General features: G+C 30.0%; 2 long non-coding RNA genes across 4 annotated transcripts in view; one reads left to right on the top strand and one right to left on the bottom strand.

Moving 5' to 3' along the window:
* LOC142320161 (uncharacterized) overlaps positions 1 to 21,086 on the bottom strand; it is a 60,810-nt gene extending 39,724 nt beyond the window's left edge. For all 3 annotated transcript variants that reach the window (XR_012755301.1, XR_012755303.1, XR_012755302.1), the window contains exon 1: positions 20,863 to 21,086. This is a non-coding gene — a long non-coding RNA (uncharacterized LOC142320161). The remainder of the gene's footprint in view (positions 1 to 20,862) is intronic.
* Positions 1 to 23,275, top strand: part of LOC142320162 (uncharacterized) — a 262,225-nt gene that overhangs the window by 82,179 nt on the left and 156,771 nt on the right. The window lies entirely within an intron of this gene.

Here is a 23,275-nt window from a genome sequence, read left to right as displayed (position 1 = left end):
TTTCAGGTGTTGTATTTGGTGATATATTTAAAAAAAATAATAGTAATAATAATAAGTGAAATATACCATTCCTATTTAATAATATTTTGTGTTTAATTTCCATCATATATAAAACACTATTCGGATAGACAGTCAACTGAAATGTTTATTATAGCCTCTTCATTTTACTATATTTTATAAGTTAATGTAAAATTTATGCTTAAATCCGAAACATTTTGTCAGTACCGTCCGTCCTTGTTTTTATTTGTTGCTCAAAACAACGGATAAAGTAGGGATATATTCTAAAAATAGCATTGTAAAGAATAAGATTTGAAATAAAATTTGTTGTTTTGCACATTAATTTACATTTGTTTTCCTTACAGAATTATTTTTAAAGTTATAAAGGAAACACAAAACGATATATTCATTAAATTTAAAAATAGAAAACATAACACAACAAGTTAGGAGATTTGTAACAAAGAACGCTAATAAGTATACAAGACGCCTTCATCAATACACGATATTTTGAAACATACTTATTTTTAGTTTAGAAAATAAAACCAGATAAGTTCACAAGTGTTTATTAGGAAAAATTTAATTTGGTTATCACTGATAAATAATTATAAAAAGTGAAGAATTGTTAATTTATGTTATTATAAATAGAAATACAAAAGTAATTGCTTAATAATGATTATTTTTGTTCAATATGTAAGAGTAGGACCCGAAACACATTTCGTTTTATAGCATTTGGAGGAGGCGAAATGCAATAGCTGACTGGTTGATACATTACGCGGAGTTATTATAACCTTCTACCTACAAATATTCCTTGTACTTTAATGTTGTGTACAAATACGAACTTATTTCTTTCAGTAAGTGTTTTGAAAATTCCAAAATACAGTATACGGGAATTATCCTGCAGTAACTGTAAAAAAAAAAAAAAAAAAAAATATTTAAAAAACCAATAACATACACATTTTTTACTTCGTTATTTTGTACATATTAACCATTTTATCCCATGATAAATATTGTAGATGGAATTTTAAAGTACTTAGAATGACGATATATTTTTTTTAAATTTTAAACTGTATTTTAGTTTTAAAAATTTTTAATATTTGTTCTGATATGAACTGTTTATATACCCACTAGGATCACTTTATTTTGTATTTTTTCTCGTTATTTATTTTTTATAATTAAACTTATTTTTTTATATTAATTACTTTAAATTTTGATTTTTGAACATATACAATTTATTTCTCTTTATCGCTGTTAATATAAATAAAGAACTATTCTAAATTGTCATTAAAATAAATAGGAAAATAAAATAATAAAATTTTACACTTAAAAGCGGTTTACAAAAATTAAATTTAAAACGATTTAAAAAATAGTTTCGATTGTTAAAAATCATCATTAGTATATACTGTGAACAAATTATATAAATAAGAAAAATAAGTAAGCAAACAGAAATAGTAGAACAGAAAGCATAAAACTATTATAAAAATATCTATCTAAACCACAGAATCGATCATGGGCAACTTGAGTATGAACATTTTAAATAGAGCAGTGATTTAGATGGTCTTAATTCTAAATCTATGCTTTCTACTGAAATTGCCTAAAACGACAGATCATTTATAATGTTTACTTTCTTATCTTTAACTCACAATGTTTTTTTTTTCATGTTGTCCTGAAATCTTGCATCCTTAATTTAACATACTTCCTGACATTGCCGATTGATGAAATTTTCCACAGTTACTAAGTCGGGTGAAAATACAATATTCCATCATTAATTTTCCAAACATCCGGCCGTATGGGAGTGAATTAAGGGTACGGGTGTAATAATTTAATATACTCCCTGACATTGCTGATTGATGGAAATTATGCCTAAATTTCTGCTGAAGTTTTGTACAATTATTAAGGTCGCGTGACAATACAATATTCAACCATTGGTTTTGCAAAAATTCCTCTGTACGGAGGTAAATTAAAGTTGCAGGTGTAATAATATAACATACTTCCTGGCATTGCCTATTGATGAAATTTTGCACAGTTACTAAGGTTGGGTGCAGTACAATAGTTCACCACTACTTTTGCAAACATCCCCCTGTACGGGGATAAATTAAGGGTGCAGGTGTAATAATTTAAAATACTTCGTGGTATATTTTATAGATATATTACTTCCTAATATATTTTATAAATATATTATAAATTTCAATATAAGATGCTTTCTTTTGAAATCCAAATTAAGCTGTTAATTAAACTCATGAAATGTATGAAAATTTGATTAAGGTCTAATATAAGGAAGTTTTTAAAAAGTTTTGTAATGTTATTATTTTTATATTTTTTTGTTATATTCTAAAAAGCACTCGTTTTATACTACTTTTTAAATAATGTTTATTTTTCAATTAATATTTTTTGTTATTATTTTGATTTATTTTCTTCATCATTTAGAAACATTCTTATATATTAATTTACCTTAACATTTACTAATGATGATTGTTTAACAGTTAAATTGAGCATCTAGTTTAGATTTTATGTTTTAATCTTTCCAACGGTAATTTTGTTTTGCTAATTCATCGTAATAATTAATCTTATACGAGGCTGAATTTGTTGGAACACTTTTGTTTATGTATATTACTTTATGTTTGTGTGCTTTATTAGGAATCTCTATATTAGTATTTATCCTTTGGATGTTATTTTATTTAAAATTTTTTTTATTTTACTGTATGTTTATGCTTTTTTTTTTTTGTTTTCGTTTAAAATAAAATCATATTTATATAAAACCCCTATCATTTGATGTATTCTAGTTTTATTTATTCGAAAAAACTATTATCCGTTTTATTCTTTTGTCCAGTAAAATATAAAAAAGTACGGTGTTCATTATTTTTACTGCAATAAGTTCACTTTTATTCCTGTAAGATTATGATACAATATTATTGTGCATGGAAAATTTACCTGTATGATGTATATTTACGTAATTGTATTTTATAATCGGCATTAAAAAATTAAATATAGATATAGAAAGTATTAAGTAATATAGTAATTAATGAAATACATTACATGTTGTAAATAATCATGGTAAAATATTTATTGTGAGAAAAAACTCATTTGAGAAAAGTAAATTTAAATATAAGAGTAAATGTTTCTGTGAGAAGTAAGTGCAGTGTATAATATATGCATGGACAGCGTTACATAAGCCTACAATATAATTAAATGGCTTTACTATTGTTATTGTTCTCATAAACCTAACAACGTTTTTTTTCAGATCAAGCTTTTATTTAAGAAATTATATCTCTCATTGTAAGAGAAATGTACTTGTTGGTAAAGGAAAGGTTTAAAAAACTATGGCAGATTGTGTGCTTTCAATAAAAGAAAATTAATTCATTTTTTTTTATACGACTGTCCAAAAAGGAGTGTAATGTATTTAGGGTATGTGTATGTTTGTTCCATCGAAACAACGTAACGGCTGAACTGATTTAGTTTTATATCTGACCTAAAAAATTGAAAAAATAGGTTCCAGAACTTTATTTTTAGAATTTCCAAAAAATCTCGGGCGAAAGTCTAAAAATCTATTTTATTAGAAAAACACTATTTTATGTTTGACGTAAAATAATGAGATAATAAACACAAAAAATTTTGAAACTAAACTTGTAGAGGATTTGATTCTGAGTAAAATGGTATGAATACAGTTCACAGAAACTAAATAAAAACTTTACAATTTCGACTTTTATTAAAAGCAGAATATACCAGAGAGGATATACTAAAAACGAAAAAAAAAATGCATTATTAAAGAACAAAACAGTCAAGTATTTCAGAAAAATAAACAATCAAAATAAAAATAAAAATAAAATAAAATAATAAATCAATAAAACAATTTATTAAACATCTTTAAAGCTGTATTTAAGATATATGTTTAAGGTAAGAACCAATTTCTCTAAAACGTTTGTTTAGAACGTGTTGTCAAAGTGTTGTAAAAAATGACTAAAAATAAAGTTCTGAAACTTTTTTTTTTTTAATTTTTCAGTTATATAAAACCACTAATTTGTCTCTTAATTTGGATCACAAGAATTACAGTTTGGCTTAGTTTTATAAAAGACGCAAAAATGACGAAATCTTTTGCCAGCCGACAATTGCTAACGAAGTGTTTCCGAACGTATATTTATATGAACTTTATTTTTATTTTCACCAGTACAGCATCTCTTGTAAGTTTCTTACACTTTTCTTGAATCACCATTTATTTTATGAACTTTTGAATTCATAAATGTGTTTTGTATTTTTACGCCTAAATAGTGTTACTGTCATAAATGTAATGAAAAGACAGTAGTTACATTTGGGAGTTATGAAGACGTCATAAAACCTGCAGCTGTTTAGACCCTTTGCATTAAAAACTTCACGTACATTTTTGCTTTAAAGAACAAATAAAAAGTACAGTAATAATAAAACCGTATTTAATCTAGTTTTTTTTTTGCATATGGGCTTTAGGAGGGTTGCTGCTATATTGTAAAATTAATGGTAAATGATACAACATCAGAAACAAGTTTTTTAGAAAATGGCTTAGTGTATTGTATACAGATTACTTGATTTAAAATCGTAGTAATCTCTTTAGAGTAATAGGTATATTATGGTAATAAAAAGAAAAACAATAGTAATACGCAAAGAAATAAACATTTTATAAGTTGCACGAATTAATAAGTTACTATGTTACTTTGGGGCACGGATGTTATAAAACGTGAGGTAATACAATATCTATAGCCTTATGAGTCACGTAAAAACAGTTCTGAAATGAACAGAACACGTATTAATATTTTATCCGCAAGTTTTACCAACTGTACTTAATGCATAATTCCAGTGAATCTCTCAAAACTGTTTTATACGCTATTGAATAAGCAATTATGTCTTGGAGTATTAAAGAAAATAATAACATAAAGAAAATAATTATCTTAAAAGAAGATTAGATTTTTTGTTGGTGTCCATTTAAAAAAAAAAAACAAAAAAAAAACATAGTTTAGCTTATTTTAAATGATTGTTTTTTTGTGTTTTTGAAGTTGTGAATGATTCAATGAATACGATTTATCATACTTTTTCGTCACAGGAAAATTATTAAATTAAATTGAAGAGAGGATTTTGTTAATTAACTTTTTAAAAAGTGTATAAATTTTACATCATTCTATAAATTTTGAAAACTAAATGAAATTTATAAAACGCAAAAAAAAATGTACTGCAACATAGAATATTTGTCGTATTTCAAATATAGCTGCATTAGCACAGTGTGTCAAGCTAATGAAAAATATTTAAAGTTCCGAATTTATGAATCTAACTTTATGTTATTTGTAAAAATATTCTTTAATGTTATTTATAAAAAAAAATTACCTGAAACTATATTACTGTTTAACTAAAGGAATACTGATTTTAATTTAAATTATATATTCCGAAATATCAGGAGTCTGCAATACCCTGACCTCCATGGGAGAAGACACCCGCCTTTTGACGATCCCGTTCGCCGCACCTCCCTTTACCGGAGATCGTCTTTTAGACCCTCCAAATCTGATAACACAACAATCATCAGTTTGGTCTCTGTCAGGATGCCACCGACGCAAATACCTCGGCAAACATTTACATCAATGTATTTACACAACCTACTGTCGCCTTCGTATGGCCTCTTCTAACCGCAAACCACAACTTAACCCTCACTTGAGTTTGGCCGTTTATTATTGGCAAATGGACATAGCTGTGTAAATCGTAAAATTACCCCCTCCAAAACAAGGAGTACGAATGCTCTTTCACCAAGGACAAAAACTCGGTCAGCTAAAGAGACGGTACAGTCATAGTCACACTTATTGATAATAACTTATCCAGTTGCATGATTTTTAGGGGACATATTTACAGTTTATAATAGAATATATATTTATGTTATAAAATACACAGTTATAAGATTCCCAATATAAACACAATTACACGGTAATTTGCGTCTCACTTCTTGTGTTGACTATATAAGTACTGACGTTGACAGCAGGAACCACATTTACGGAATGAAATGCGCACGCGCTACTATTGCTAACCTCTAACGAACGCCTAAAGTAAACTGTCCGTAGCCTCGCGCCGGGTGTCTGTCTAAAATCGTGTTGCCAAAAACGAACAGCCAAACTCTTAACAAAATAACCGATTCGCAGAAGCGCAATCCTCTCACCTTCTTCTAACAGAAAATGTTTCACACAAAAGCTCTTCCTATTTTTAACTTCAGTTAGAACGTTAGACTATGTATTTTGACCATTACTTGATTGAATCTTTAAACAGCAAAAATACTATTCTCCTACTAACAAAATAAGTGTTGATCGCAACAACAATTTTGTTTTACAACTCAATTTACTCAGTGTTCTCTTGATTTGTTTGAAAATCAAGAAACAGATTCACAAATTTAATAAGCCTCTAATCAAAACATACACTATCACTCTCTGTTCTGGTCCGCTTTTGGGAGCGGGGCAATGCCTACACCCTTCTTCTTTCTTTTTCCTGTTCAGCCTCCGGTAACTACCGTTTAAATAACTTCTTCAGAGGATGAATGAGGATGATATGTATGAGTGTAAATGAAGTATAGTCTTGTATATTCTCAGTTCGACCATTCCTGAGATGTGTGGTTAATTGAAACAAACCCAACCACCAAAGAACATCGGTTCCACGGTCTAGTATTCAAATCCGTGTAAAAATAACTGGTTTTACTAGGACTTGAACGCTGTAACTCTCGACTTCCAAATCAGCTGATTTGGGAAGAACCCACCACAGCTCCATCACGGAGTTCTCCACACATCCATTCTCAACGTAACAGAGAGTATCTCAACTAAACAGGGTTCGATGTCAAAACGCCTACTACCTTGGCGAAGTAAGCACTCGGCTTGCCCCTAGCCACCCGAGTCGGTATTCTATCTATACATCTATAACAGTATCAGACACCTTCAACCATCCTCCGGAAGGCTCACATCTAAGGAAGCCAGCAACTATGTTCCATTCCCTTTCGGTTTTCCAATTAAGGAGTCTGTTACAGTCAAATGAACGAATCGGTCAATTTTTTTTCGCTTAGAGCTTTTTTTCTTCTTACTCAAGTTAAGCTCAAAAAGGCAAAGTGTACTATTTTTAATCATATTCTTTGTTATGCGTGTTTAAAAAAATAATTGGTTCATTTTGGTCAGTAATAAACAAACTCAGAACTAAAAATAGACGATGTTAAAACGATTACGTCAGAATTATTGAAATTATTTAATTTTTTATTTATATAGACAAGCTTGGTAAAATGTTTTGATCTAAATGGTTATCTCCATTTAACTAATCTTTTAAATATTATTATTATATTTTTTATGTATTTATTCTACGTTTTTTGTTGTATTATGATATAAGTTACCAGTAGGCTTAACTAAATACCTTCAGTTTTTATTTTTAGGAAATGCAGATGCAAGAAGTATACAACTTAATAAAAAGAGAAAAAATAAATGTACAGAAAGGTGCAAGTAGAATATTGAGTGTATGCTAAGGCTGTTCACTGGAATTTGGAAATATGTATCATATTTTTGTTATTTATATTAATTTTCTTAATAGTTTGGATAAAAATACTTAGAATATTATTATTATATCAAACAGTATATATATATTAATGTGCTGTAATAATTTAATTAAGATTGGATGAAGATAAATAAAAAAAAAAGAAAAAAAAAAGTAGTATTATATGAAGGGAACATTTACTGGACTACTAAAGGAATTTCCAGTACAGGATAAAAAATTATCATGGAAATCTGTGCATTCAGTCGTAACATCCATAAAAAAGAAGAAAAACAAAAATATATACTGGTTGAATTGAGAACCTCTAATTTTATTATGAAATCGGTTTAAAAATAACAATTTTGTGTGTGTTTATTTTGACTTCTCTCCATTATACCGTTGTTAGTGCCTCAATATATTTCTTTTTGGCATCTCTAATAGAAAATATTTTTTTCCGTGCTGTTGCGTTTATTTATGTTGATTAAAATCAATATATGCCGGTTGTAGAAATTTAGAGAAAACTTTCAAATATTTCATCTCCAATTAGGTGTACCATTTATTAATCTTTAATTTAATTTTACAAGCTATAAATTGTATAATAAAGTTCTAGGTTATACTATTTAGTTTCTAGGTATTCTGTTCTGTGTTTAATTATTGGATAGTCATTTTGTTTTATTCTATGTTAGTTATGTACGTTTGTTTATTTTCTAGTAGTTATAAATGGATTTACGTACCAAAGAATGTTATTTTTATTGTTTCCATGTATGTTTTAATGATTCTGGTTTAATTTAAATTTGATATATATGTAAAACATTAAGCTAATAGTATTTAATATTTAAATAGAAGTTATATGATTACATCACGCAAATTTTGCTTGGGATTCAACAAATTTAGCTCTGAAAAGAAATTCAACAGTGGAAAATTAGCCATTGAAAAAATAAAATTACTGTTTTAGAAATTTTGTAAAATATTTTCTCACACACCACGAATATCACTGACTCCATTGTATATCTACTGAATCAAATATGTTTTTCTTTTTTTTCTAATAAGGATCCTAAGGGGAAAAAATGGTTTTATGGAAAATCAACGTAAAAATAATTACTGTATTTAATAATGTACTAGCGACACACTATGCTGTACTGTTACACTATACCATACTCTAGCTGTAGGAAAACAGTTTCATAAATTATTTTTACGCTTAAATATAGAGTAAAACTAGACAAAAATGAAATACCTTACGTTTAGTCAGTAACAGATTGGAAATTCTGGGTGACGTTAATAGTAGAGGGAAGATCACGTGTTAACACGTTTGGCTTTGCAACGAATGTTCCCATGCACCGCAATTCTACACCCACCTGGTAAAGATAGATTCAAAAAGACCAGCCGCAATTTTAACCAAAAACATTTATGAAAATTCGTTACTCGTTCGTTGTTCCGCTTAATTTAAAGAAATCTTACTGGAAAATTTGAAATTACGTTTGGTCGTTGTTACTTGTATACAAACAGAAAAAATGGGAAACGGTGGAGTTAAAAAAAAAATATGTTTCACTTGGCATTTTAAAAAAGTTATTTTTAAATAAATTACAAAATCGTAATTTTAGTATTTGTTTAATAATTCATAGTATTGTTTTTTTACCTCCTTTTCGAAGAAAAGTACGGTATTACTTTCATTTGCATGATAGGAGGGGGTGGTGAAAATGAGTTTTCTTTACGTTTTGAGGTATGAATAGTACGAAAATATAGGTACGTTTTTAGTCGTTTACTTAAAATAGGGTTTCCTTTTATCTTCATATAAAAAAGGATGATGTGTTTGTTGTTTGTTGTATGTGTTCACATTTTTATTTTAACTACCATTGGCGCAGAGTGGACTAATGTGTTGCGCCGGACGGCTCTGTGCAGCGCACGAACGATTTATTCTTTTTGAACGATTCAATCGTTCAAAATTTATACTTCTTAAAAAAAAATTATATTTGTATTTTGGGGATAAAAAAGGAAAAACATTAAGGTTAGAACTGAGCTAAAAAATTCACAACTCAAGAAACAGCTAAAAATATTCAGGATTTTGAACCTTTGTTGTAAAAGTTTTTTGTTGTTGGCAGTAAATTCATGAACATTATTTAGTTAAAATTGGCAAAAACATTTAACAAAAATCATGTGTAATAAAACATACACCATGTTCACAGCACACCATAGGCCCGCCATTTTTCTAGTTTATGTAGGTCTTTATATAATATTTTGTGACTCGAAATTTCCAAATATACTTGTAAATCAATTTCATTGAAATTCAGGTATGTTGTAGTAGTGCATCTTAAGTTTTGCATGTGAAAAGTTCATGAAGGTTCGTTGTGCTGTTCTTAATTTACGCTCAGTTTAAGGTCGAAATATTTTGAAGATATGTGACCTAGGGGAAACGGACGGTTTTCAAATGAGCAGTACAAAGTTAATTTATAAAATAATATTATTTTATTGTTATAGAAATAAAAGTCAAAACATACTATTTGATTAAAAATAGTCATTTTTTGATAATTATGTCACTCATGTGGTGGCCATCCATTTGAATGCAGGTTTACAGCCTCTTAATAAAATCATCCTCAACTCGGGTCAACATGTCTTGTTCAGTCAAATGCACCTCTTCTGTAATTCTATCTTTCAAGTCTATCTATTAAATTACGGGGTTTATGAGCACAAACACGTTCTTTCAAATATCCCCACAGGAAAAAGTCACTGGAGAACAAATACCATGACCTTGGCTGCCACGGTACGTCACCAAAACGCGAAATCAGCTGGCCAGGAAACATGTTTCTCATAAGTGCCATCGATGTGCGGGTAGTGTGCGCTGTGGCACCATCCTGTTAGAAATAAACGTTGCTTATGTTTAATCCTCGCTTCTGAAGTTCTGGTCCGAGAAATGTATTCAACACGTGAACATAGCGTTGTGAGTTCACTGTTCACGCCATTTTTTCTCGATAAAATACGGCCCGATTACTCCAAAAAGGGCAACCGCGCACCAAACAGTTACTTCAGAGAGTAGAGAGGTTTTTCATGAACGTTTTAGGGATTTTCAGGGGCCCAGTAACGAAAGTTTTGTTTGTTTACTAAGACGTTTAGGTGAAAATGAGCATCGTCACTCATTAACAGTATTGCATTAGAGTTATAATTAAAAAACACTTGTATACGTACTGTAAAGTCTTTTCTTTGTTCATAGTCCCCCATTTTGATTTGATGGACCACCTGCATTTTATACGGATGGAATTTCAAATCTAGTCGTAAAATCTTCCTCACACAATCACGGCTCATGTTTAGTTACTGTGCATGTCTGAGTGCAGATCGACTCGGACTCCTGATTAATGCCGCTCACACTCTAGCGATGTTTTTGGACGTTCTTACGGTTCTTGCAGGGCCTGATGACTTTTTCTTTGCTATTTTTCCTGTTGTTCTGAACGCCTCAACCCATCTTAACAACGTGTTTCGGCTTCAAACTGTGCCATTCCGAACGATGTTGAAGTGGCGACGAAAGATCCGCTGTAATGTGACAATAGACTCTTTATTTCGAATAAAAGTATCGTACGCGAAAACACGATGCTGTATCGTCCACTGCTCCATTCTGACTAAAATGGTAGGCCACACTCAAGTTAATTACCTAACCTCAATCTCTCCACTACTTGTAACAAAAATGCACTGGCTGTTCAAAAAACATCCGTTTCCTGTAAGTCATCCTGTATATATTTCATATGCGTTTATGTAGTGAGAGAATGGTGAGTAAGTTGAAACCTTTTTTTTTTTTATTGTATATTTTTTTATTTGTAAATATTTTTTTATGAATCAAAGATTATTTTTTAATTTTAGATTAGTGTGAGTTGATACTTTTTCAAAAGGAAACAAAATTAAATAACGAAAATTGCAAGGATTTTTAACTTTTTAGGAGATCAAGAAAATTATTTTTATATTATAGTTAGTATTACCTCTTGTTTGATTTTACAGTAGGATAGAAATATATATTATGGAAATTCATCTTTAGTAATTTATTTTCTGAAAATAATAACAGTTGAGGAATAACTACGTGAAAGACTAAATTAAACTTAGGCGAGTCACTTCAATAGTCGGTTACTTCAAAGTATATTAGTAAAACGTTGAATTACTTTTTAGTTTCATTACGATACAACTTATCCATACAAAATTATACTCTCTTAAAAATGAATATTATAAACAAAATTTAAATGAGGTATAAGTTCTACATGGAAAATGAGTTATGAGATTATTATAAAGAATATATTTGCAATTCAATACAAGGAGACTAAATAAACAACGCAGGAAATGATTTTGTTGTAAACTTTGGAGAACTGGTTATAACTCGGTATATTGTTTGTATATGTATAAAGCAGTGTAGCCAGATGCTTAATTTTAATATAAGTAACTATGTATGTAATCGGCTTTATTCACCTCTTATCTTCAAAACACACGTAGCAAGTGTAAATTTAGTTTGGCATAGTTTTACATAAATATTATGCTTGCATTCTCCATCGTTTTATTTATACAGTAACTAACTTTATTTGAATATTATAACCTATGTTTGTGGTATTATGTCTTTAACGATTAGTTTGAAGCTATATTTAGAATAGGTGATTTATTTTATTCTAGTTAAATTTTTATTAAAGATTGAAATATTATGTTAGTAACATTTTTTACTAAAGTAATTGAAGAAAACCAAAAAAACCCTTTTTAATACTTATAAATTAGTTCAAATATACACCTGTTAATGTAAATAAATATTTTATTAACTTCTTATTCTTTCAAATATCATTTATTCCTTTTGATTAACGGTTATTTTTAGTTGCGTAAAGTACCTTTTCTTCTTTAACTATAAATAAATATAAATAACTTATGCTTTCCAGTCTAGAAAGCGCTATAGCTCTAGAAGGGATATTGTAATCGGTCCATATGCAGTTTTCACTGGATCCTGACGTTTTGACACCTAAAAACCGGATGGAGATTTTCCGGATGTTAATGTTCGTAGTACGCGCACGTGTTCGTTGTTGGCCTCTAAATCACCTTATATCTCCGGAACTGCTGGACCGATTTTGACCAAACGTTTAAGATTCCTCTACATATCGGACATTGATGCATTAAATTTTCAGCTTAAAAGGTCAAAGGGGTGAGGCTGTAGAGCAAAGTCATCCTCAGTATCTCGTTATTTTGCCTAATTAAGGTCACATTTTTTTTTGCAAAATCTTAGAATTAAATGATAAATAATATTTAAAATGTAAAAGATTGACACGGTCTGGTTGGGTCTCGAACTCGTTCGCTCGGTTAAATCGGTACCCGATGCGTTAAGCCTCGTTATTACACCAGTCTATCGTACAAGCGAAATTTATTTTATGTAAGATGTGAAATTACATTAGTTTTATTAGAGTCGACCGTCGCCGCTAGTACCGCCCCACCCGCGCGAATATAATTCAGTTTGCGGGCGCGCTTTATTTAGAATCATGAATTAAATTAAGGAAAAAATATTATAATAAAATAAAATGATAAATATTTTTAATTAATCTGTGTTTGTAAGCCGTGCATCAGAAACAACTGTGTTGCCAGCTTTTTTTTAACTAGTAAGTACGTACAATTTGTTGATAACTTAAAACAAATCGCTGTTTTAAATTATTTTGAAGAAGATAATATTAGCTGGTCTTTGCTTGCTTCGTTACTTGACTTAATAATACTATACAGGTGATTATAAAAACCGTTTTAAGAAACGGTTAATAGTATCAAGCTGAAATTTCTTATATTGATAGGATACTTAGAGATTTACTTGTATAAAAATAATGAAACTGATTCTCTTAATCCATCTCAATATGGCGACCATGTAAACCATTTAATTGGTAATATCTTTACAATCGCTCATTTATTTAAATCTTATGTTATTACACGATTTGTTAAGCGTTTTATAACAAAGAAAAGATTACCATATTTATTCAAATATGTTCATAAATAACAAAATTATGGCAGAAATTCTTGAAGCGAGTCATTCTAAATGAAAAAAAAAAAACAGTTTTCACTTCCTCCCTAATAAAATTAAATAACTCGACACGATCTCAACTGGAATAAGTTTATCATGTAATAAATTATAATAATAGTATTGAAAATCTTACAATGATATATTTATGAATGGATTTGGAAAAAATAAGGTCTCTTTTTTTTGTCATAAAACGCTTAAAATGTTTTGTATAAATTAGCATTTACGAACATAACAATTAAATCGTTTACATGACCGCTATTTTGAAATTTATTGTGATATCAGGTTCATTATTTTTGTACAAATAAACCTCTTGATACGTTAGCAGTGCACGAAATTTCAGATTAATACAATTAACCATTTCTGAGAAATACATTTTTATTTATGCAAAGTGGTGGATAGCTAGTAAACCAAGGGTTTCCAGGCAGATATTTATATAAACTTTTCTCTTTATTTTGATGTGTGTGGACTACCGCCCTGAATTACTGAAAAGGTTATTATAAAAATTCTTTATACAGTATCATTTAAGGTTGAAAAATTTAATAAAAAATGTTTACCTTACTCCGAGTGTAGGATCTAGTAGCTTTTTGAACCTTTTGAATTTTACTTTACAAAATATCATTCATGACAGAAATAACTGTTTAATAAGCGACTCGGACATTTTTGTTAAAAACTATTTAAATTTGTAACGGATGATTGATTGATTAATTGATTAATTGATTGATTAAGCTGTTAAAATAACTTTTTACTTGTTCTACACCGGTACAAAATTTTACTTACACTTTGAAGAAGTTTTTTAACGAATTCATTGACAGTTATTACATATCTACTACATTCTAATATCCTTGCTTTGTAATATGTAACTATTTTAAGTTTTGACAATCAATAAATATTAAGCTCTGTCTTAAATAATGTGCTTAATTTTTAATTACGATTAAGGCAAAAGTAGACTTTTGGATTCAGAATATATTAGAGTTTTATCGTAAAATTGTTGGATATTTCCATTTTATCTAAATACTGCTGAAAATATAAAAAGTTTAAATAAATTTATTAATAATTTATTAATCAATCCGTTTTTAAGGGTTTATTCCAACATTTTGTTATCTTAGTGGCCTGCTCATCTTTTCCATGATCTGTTATCCGCTAATGGAAAATAAACCGCCATAAATTCATGTATAAGTCTGTTACCGTGATCATGATGCTTCCAAGTTTATTATTCACTCACTTTCCTTAATTTTCAAGCGATTACAACATGATTTTTATGATTGCTTTGTTATTTACTTATTTACAAAAACGTTTCCATTCTACTTTTATATCATCATTCCGTTATTATTTTCTAATAATAACAGAAGGTTAGGGTGGTTACATCGAATAAAATCGTGATGGGGGTGGTTATTGACTTTCAACTTATGTTTTTATTTTTTTGTTTTATTTATTAATTTTTTGGTTCTACAAAGTTTTAAAAAATTATAAAAGTTCATTGAACTCACTTTCTTAATGTACTGTTAGGACGTGAAAGCTAAAACGTACGGTAACTAAAAAATTAAAATCTACGAGGGATAAAATATTGATAAAATGCAGAAATGTTTTAAGTAAAAATAATTTGATTCTCTTCTCTTCTAAAAATTTTTTTTTTCTTTTTGAGTTAGTGTAGTGGTTAAACTCGTTATCGCAAAATGAGATGATTCCCGAAATCGAGAATTCTAAGGTTAGAGTCCTTGTAAAGGCAGTTGCTTTTATATGGATTTGAATACTAGACTATGGATACCTGTGTTCTTTGGTGGTTGGATTTCAATTAACCACGCATCTTAGAAGTGGTTGATCTGATTCTGTTCAGGACTCTATGTTTACAGGTACATTTACCCTTACATGTTAAGCTGTACACACACACACACACACACACACACATACAGAGAGAGAGAGAAAGAGAGAGAGGGAGAGAGAGAGAGGGAGAGAGAGAGGGAGAGACAGAGGGAGTGACAGATGGAGAGAGAGAGGGTGAGACAGTGGGAGAGGGTGAGGGAGAGGGAGAGGGAGAGAGATCTAACAGCAACTGGAAAAAATGGTTGAAATATATATAATATATATATGTATATAAAATACTGAAAATTTATATATATATTTTTTTTCCTGTATTTTTAGCTATTTTAGTAGGAGATACATAAAATGCCGAATAGCAAAGACGAATGAGCCTTCAGTCAGAAATATAATTTGTTTACATAAAAAAATAATTTAAACGTCAGGAAAACATTTTTGAAAGTATATGTCTAGAGCGCAGCTTTAAATGGAAGTGAAATTTGGACGATCGGAGTACCTGAGAAGAAAAAATTAGAAGCTTTTGAAATGTGGTGCTATAGGATAAAGTTAAAAATCAGATGGGTGGATAAAATGACAAATGAAGAGGTGTTGCGGAAAATTAATGAAGAAAGATAAATGAAGAGTCGGAGTTATAGGTCACATATTAAGGCATCCTGGAATAGTCGCTTTAATATTGAAGGGTCAGAAGGAAGGGAAAGATTGTGCAGGCAGGCAACGTTTGGAATGTGTAAAACAAATTGTTAGGGATGTAGGGGGTACACCGAAATGAAACGACTAGCACTAGATAGGGAATCTTGGAGAGCTGCATCAAACCACTGAAATGACTCAAGACAAAAAAAAAAAAAACAGCTATTTTAACAAAAAATTAAATGAAAAATCTTGAGTTGTACACATTAAATGTGAACGTCCCATTTAAAATTTGAAAACCGGTTATGTTCAGTTATTTAATTTTTAAAATTCACGAGTTGAGATAAACATTTTCCCACGATTAATTATATTAATCGCATAAATTACATAGGTACAAATAAAACCACTTATAATTATTAGTGTGTAAATTACAATTTTCGTTTGTTTACATATCGAGTTAGATCTCTCTTATTTTTCTACAACTCTCTTATTTTTCTACACTCAACTGAAAACGCTTATATATTCCTGTTGAAATCCATTCGTTACGTTGTGGTATACATATATCACCCTGTAAGTCAACATTCAGTTTTAGATATATGCTCTCATTACAAGTGCACTACTGAAACAATTAGCCCGCTGCACAATTATGCAGTGTAAACTTTATTGTGTTTTAGAAAAAGAGTTTTAAATTAAGTCACCTATTTTTAATTCAGCGTTTATACAGATTTATTTGATCACGAATTATTTTTAGTTATATAAATATAAATCGTATATAGATTTTCTAGAATGTAGCAAATGTCCACGCCTATAAATCAATAAAAAAATTATTTAAACAATAAATCAATATTTATTTCAATGCGCACTTTACAAATCGTACTGTTGTAAAGTGTTACAACAGGTTACAACCTGCTTACAAGTGTTACAACCTATTTCCATTATAGTACGATATTAAATTAATAATTAACCTTGTCTTTCTTGTCATTATTATAGTCAGATATTTGTATTTGGTTTGAGTACCTATTACACAACACAATCTGACATGCCGATCTCCGTAGCGGAGAGGTAGCGTCTCGGCCTTTCGTCCCGAAGATCCCGGGTTCGAATCCCCAGTTAGGTAAGGCACATTTTTCATACGCTTCAAAAATTCCATTTTCATCTCTCACGCACAAGCTTTAAGCTTATATGGCGAGATGATCAAGCAAAAGTAACAGATAGCTCATTTTCAAGAATTTTATAGATATCCTCAAAAATAATAAACTTGTTATTTCAGGCTACTAAGACTGAATAGTTGTTATAGCTATTAAGCCATAATAATAATATATTTTTTTATGCCAGTCATACTAGAGAAAATGAGGAGTAAAGTAATTTCCTATAATATTTTTGTTGGAGTAATATATTGTATATATATATATTTATTTATTAATTTATTGATTTGTGTAATATACCATTACATGTCCGTCCACCTGTCAAATCCATAAAAACAGTTATATTTAGTTTAAAACTGATATTTTCACTCTATTCACAACAGTGTTTGGCTGTATGATAAAAACATAACCGTGGAGAAGCTGTCCTGACCAAATAATCACGCTCAAATTATTACTGGATGTGCACAAAGTGAAACGAAGGCAACTAGTATTATCATTCATAAATTTCCAAAAAGCCTACGACAGTTTTCATAGACCATCAACGCTGAAAATACTAAGAAACTTAGGATTACACCCGAAACTAGTAAAAATGGTAGAACTAACGTTAACTAAAAAATACTTCAAAATAAAATTCAGAGGAGAAATATCAGAACCATTCCTAATCAAAACAGTTTTATGACAAGGAGATGGACTATCCCTACTGCTCTTCAACTGCGCCCTAGAATATGTAATGAGAGAGTGGTACAAAAAAGACCCACCAGACGTAAAAATTGAAGCAAGGAAACATGTAAACCATATCAATGTAAACTGTCTAGGATTTGCAGATTACCTAGCGTTTCTAGCCAATAACATTGCAGATGCTAGAATCCAAGTAACCTCATTGGAAGAAATGGCAGGGAAAATAGGCCTAAGAATGTCATATGAAAAGACTAGAATAATGGCCATAAACCCCCTGGTATTGAACCACGTAATCATAATAGGACACAAAGTCGAGCTAGTTGAAGGGTTTAAATATTTAGGAGAAAATATCACATATGACCTCAAAGAAAAATTAAACAGGAAAGAAAGAAAACAAAAGCTCAGTTATGTACAAAATACCACCAAATCAACATATAAGAAAAATGCAACTTAATAGATACGAAAGTCAAACATTACAACATTATAATCAGACCTATAATATCACATGGAAGCGAAACATTCTTCAAACTAAGATCCAACATTTCCTATTCAGCAGAGATGCAAAGAATAGAAAGAATTCTAAGAACATGCATAAATGAAAGACGATTTACTGATTGGGTAGAATGGAGACTCATTCCAAACCAAAAGGTACATCAAGATGTAGAACCAGCTCTAGACTACTTTTGAAAGAAAAGAATCTTCTTCTTTTGAAAAATAATAAGAACAGAACCGAACAGGCTGGTCAGGAAACTGGTCGAGAATTACTGGAAAATGTCCAAATACCGACCTGGATAACTGAAATAAACAAGAGATACAAGAACTAGAAATCACAACAGAAGAGTTACGAAACAAAACTGACAATTTAAAAATACTAAAAGAAGCAAACTCCAGATTTAAAAAAAAAAGAAAACAACAACGAGGATTTGTTCAGAAGAACTCAAAAAAGCAAGATCTGACAAAATGAAGAAATTTTGGGAAGCAATCAAGAGAATAAAAAAAAAAAAATAAAAAGATGAACCAGAGTTGACTAAAGTTGTCCACTATGATCTCAAAATCCTCAAGAATAAAACATAAGTACTCTTAGATGAAGTAACTCTGACTATTTCTCTCTTGTAAATCAGATGTTTCATGTATTCCATCCATAAGAAAAACTGGGGATGGCAGTGGAAGCAAACACTTGAATATTTAATATTGTACTATAATAACGTATCTTTTGTGTCGTGATCCTATACATTTTTTTTACCGCCTGTACCCTATTGGTCGTTTTTATCATCATTCATTTTTTAATTTTCTTCTTTTCTACTCTGATTTATTAACCTTAATTTATATAATGCGTACGTTTTTATGATCGTAGATGGATTTTTAGTTATCCTAGTTCAATCGCTAAAGACCGAGACCTGGTGTGAGTGCTCTGCACAGGGTACTCTCACTATATGCGCATTAGCGTCAAGACCGACTCCCGGCTTCTGAGGTGTGGTCCAGGTACGACATAGTCGGGCTTGGATATCGCGCCGCAGTGGTTGAAGGCAGGCAATGAAAAGATCTAACTGGCGGGCTGACCTATCGGACTAGATTTATGGCCAGCGAACGGGGAGGCCCGTTTGAGTAGACAACCCCCTGGGCTGTGCTTTGCTTTATTGTGGATCCGGCCCGGGGAGTAGGATGAAAAAAAAACGGATTAATTCCTGGGGTACCACTCTAATGAATGTTAATAATGAATCCTAATTAGTAACATATTTTGGGCTGATGATCTACAAATACAGTAGGCGATCCAGCTGCCTATAGCTACCGACTAAAAAGAAAAACTATATTAGATAACAGGAAACTGTTATCCTTATATTTTATATACTCACAAAATTTACAATTTTGTGAGTAAATAAATCACTTTTATTGTGCTTTTCTTAAAATTCGTTTATGAAAAGAATATATTTTATTAAATATTTTTCCTTGAAAGAATTCCATATCACTTAATATTAATCGTAACATGAGTTTCTGTCAAAAAAAAAAAAAAAAAAATTACTTTTATTAATTTAAACAACTTTTTTACTTCGTTTAATTATAAATTACTTTGGAAAAAAAAACTTCTAATTCATTATTTACTGTTTATTTTACGTAGAATTAAAAAAGTATTTTGGTAGTCTATGATCCATTGTATGTTTAACAAGTTGACTGCTGTGAGACATCAGTTTATATTTCAATGTAGTGTTATTATTATCTGACAATTTTCTTTTTCTTCATTCATTTTTCTACATCTTACTGTATATTTTTTTAAAGATAAAAAGTCATAGATTGTGGTTGTGTATTTAGCGTATAATTTTATGTGAACTATCATTACGCAAGGTTATAGTTGTTTTCTATTATCTAGAAAAGTGTTTCCTTTTTATTATTTGGTTATTTTTTACGGCTATTTTGTATAGTTAGGTTAGCAACTAGAAAAAAAAAGTTTGTGTTTATTTCTTTGTAGTTGCATCATTTATTGTTATGTCGTTCGAGTATATTTTATTACAAAAATTCAAAATGTGAAAAAAAAACAACGATTTGTTTATTAAAAGGAAATACAATTTTTTTTAATAAAAATGCGAATATCTTTTTAACATTAGGGCATCAATATATGCCTTATTATCCTCGGTTGCTGCGAGAAATGATGTTTCAACTTCTTTTTTTAATTTTAAATTTCATCCACACAGATCACAACTTTTATTAGTAATTTTTTATTTCAACTCAAAAAGTAACTAAAAACACACTAAGAAAATTACTGCAGTAGTGGTAATTTATACTTTGTCAGTGTAGCGATTGTGGCAGTGTTTACTGGATTACTGTGGCCGTCAACCTGTTAATATTATTAAATCTACTAATTTTAATATTTTTAACTTTTTTTTTTATAAGAAAGAAAAAAAGAATACAACCCTCTTTAGTATTTTAATTTTTTAAATTATTTTTTCCAAAGTAGTTATTTGTTAAATTTTATTATTTTTTAAAATACTTTTTCTTTTATTTTTAATTTTATAAAGGCTTTACTACATAACACATTATATTTTAGATTATTACATCATATTATTTTCCTCAATAAATAAAGATTAAAAAAACTCTTACGTATTTTTACAGTTGTGTAATTTGTCCAAAAGTTGTAGTCGAGTTTGACATAACTAAACAATTCACAGTGGCCAGAAGTAGAACACGTGTACTTGTAGAGTATGGTTGGAATCCACAATCCACTGACTAACCACAAACCTGATCGTGGTAATACAATGTTAACGTTGAAAATGATTATGTTAACTAGAATGATTCAGATCAAAGTGTTTACTACGTATATAACATCGTTACTTGTTAAATAGTAGCAAGTGATTTAAAATGTGTTGATTAAGAAGCATGTTAAAAAAAAGAAAAAATATACATTTTTCCTTATCATTATTATTATTTTTAGTAATATTACGATAAATTACGTGTAGTTACTCTTTTAATTTCATAAAAGAAATTTTGTTTTATTTTCAAATTATAATTAAAGGTTTTAATTAGCTCATCTATTTTTAATTTATAATTAATTTTTTCGTGTTTTTTTTTTATGTTAGTTAACTCTTCAGCGCTAAATCGATTTTTCTAAAGTTTCACGTACATTGTTTAATTATACATTAAATAAAAAAAAAATTCAAATAGTTTTAGCTGAGCACAAGCTATAAGGCCTACAGATTATGGTTTGCGTGCTAGCTTCACAAATGAAATGATGCACCGTGACGATAAACAAAATCTTTATCGTATCGTATTCAATGACGAATCAACATTTCATGTTAATAGAAATGTAAACACTCATAATCTGGATATCTGGGGATCAGAAAATCCTCACGAAAAATTTCAGCGTGAACGAGATTTCCCAGAACTGAATGTTTATGTGCCGTAACCCGACGGCAAAATTACGGGCCGTTTTTTTCGGGGAAGCAAATTTATCTGGAATGAACTAGGTTGATATGCTACGACTATGGCTCTTTCCTCAACTGCAATACGAGCCATAGAAGTTTATTTGGCAACAAGATGGTACGCCTCCTCACTGGTATAACTTTATTGTGGTCGGTTGAATGAAATTCTCACCAACGCTGGATCAGTTGCCGTGGACCAGATGAAAGGGATTGTTTGGCATCGCCTCTACGTTCGCCCGATCTGATCCCAAACGATTTTTTTTTCCTTGGGTTTATAAATGATCAAGTGGCCACCGTTACCAGCTGACCTACTCGACTTTTTCCCGTTAAAGCCCATCAGGGCTTGGAACGGGGGATGGGTGTGGCGATCGGAAGCGTCACAAGGCGGGTGGGTGTCTTCCCCTACGGAGTTGGGATGACCTACCCAACTTGAGACAGAGAATTAAAGCAGCTGTGGGATCAATTACTCCAGACTTACTGATTAAACTATGGAATGACTCTCCTATAGGCTGGATGTCTGTCGTGTGACGAATGGTGGTCACATTGAACACTTATACGAAAAACTGTTTGAATTGCTCTTTCATTTTATATATAATTTATTTATGGAAATATAACTTAGTAAATATTAAATAACTTTAAAACACCGATATATATTTTTAAACACACGTAGAATAATTTGTTCTTAAATTTAATAATTGTACATAAAAATTTTTTGAAATTAAATTCTAGTGTAAAACTGTTATATCCAATGCTCTAAAAATAAACCTGATAATAAACTGATGTATTCCTATATTCAGAAATACATCACGTTTCATGAAATTTATTAGTTAAATAATTTTAACAGCGATATTGCGAAACTTAGATGAGGAAATATTTAAGATAAAGATACAACAAAATTTTATTTGTTAATAAAGGAACTTTAATAAAGAAGGCTGCATCACGATGTAAATATTTACGCGTACATTAAGTATCGAATTAATAATGATATTGTGTTAAAGATTAGTTAGAAGTATGAAGTATTTAGGTTGTAATTAGTTAAATATTTTCGAAAGGAAGTGTTCACTTTTTAAACATTATGTCCTATTTTTAGATCTTAAACATCTTTTGTAAACGATTTTTTTATTTCCTAATTTACGATTATGTTGGTTATTTATATTTAATAATACATTAAAAAGATAAGCAGTATCAAAATGATCATTATCGTGATGAATCATTAGCATCGTCGACAATCAACTTTTATTACAGTTGTACCTTCCATCATTCACGTTCAAATCAAATTAATGATATTTTTTTTTGACTTCAGTCATTTGACTGGTTTGATGCAGCTCTCCAAGATTCCCTATCTAGTGCTAGTCGTTTCATTTCAGTATACCCTTCACATCCTACATCCCTAACAATTTGCTTTACATATTCCAAACGTGGGCTGCCTACACAATTTTTCCCTTCTACCTGTCCTTCCAATATTAAAGCGACTATTCCAGAATGCCTTAGTATGTGGCCTATAAGTTTGTTTCTTCTTTTAACTATATTTTTCCAAATGCTTCTTTCTTCATCTATTTGCCGCAATACCTCTTCATTTGTCACTTTATCCACCC

Source organism: Lycorma delicatula, chromosome 2, assembly GCF_047948215.1.
Source record: "Lycorma delicatula isolate Av1 chromosome 2, ASM4794821v1, whole genome shotgun sequence".
NCBI classification, from domain to species: domain Eukaryota; kingdom Metazoa; phylum Arthropoda; class Insecta; order Hemiptera; family Fulgoridae; genus Lycorma; species Lycorma delicatula.
The sequence above is the reverse complement of the archived record's forward strand: the minus strand, read 5'-3'. Positions and strand labels throughout refer to the sequence as shown.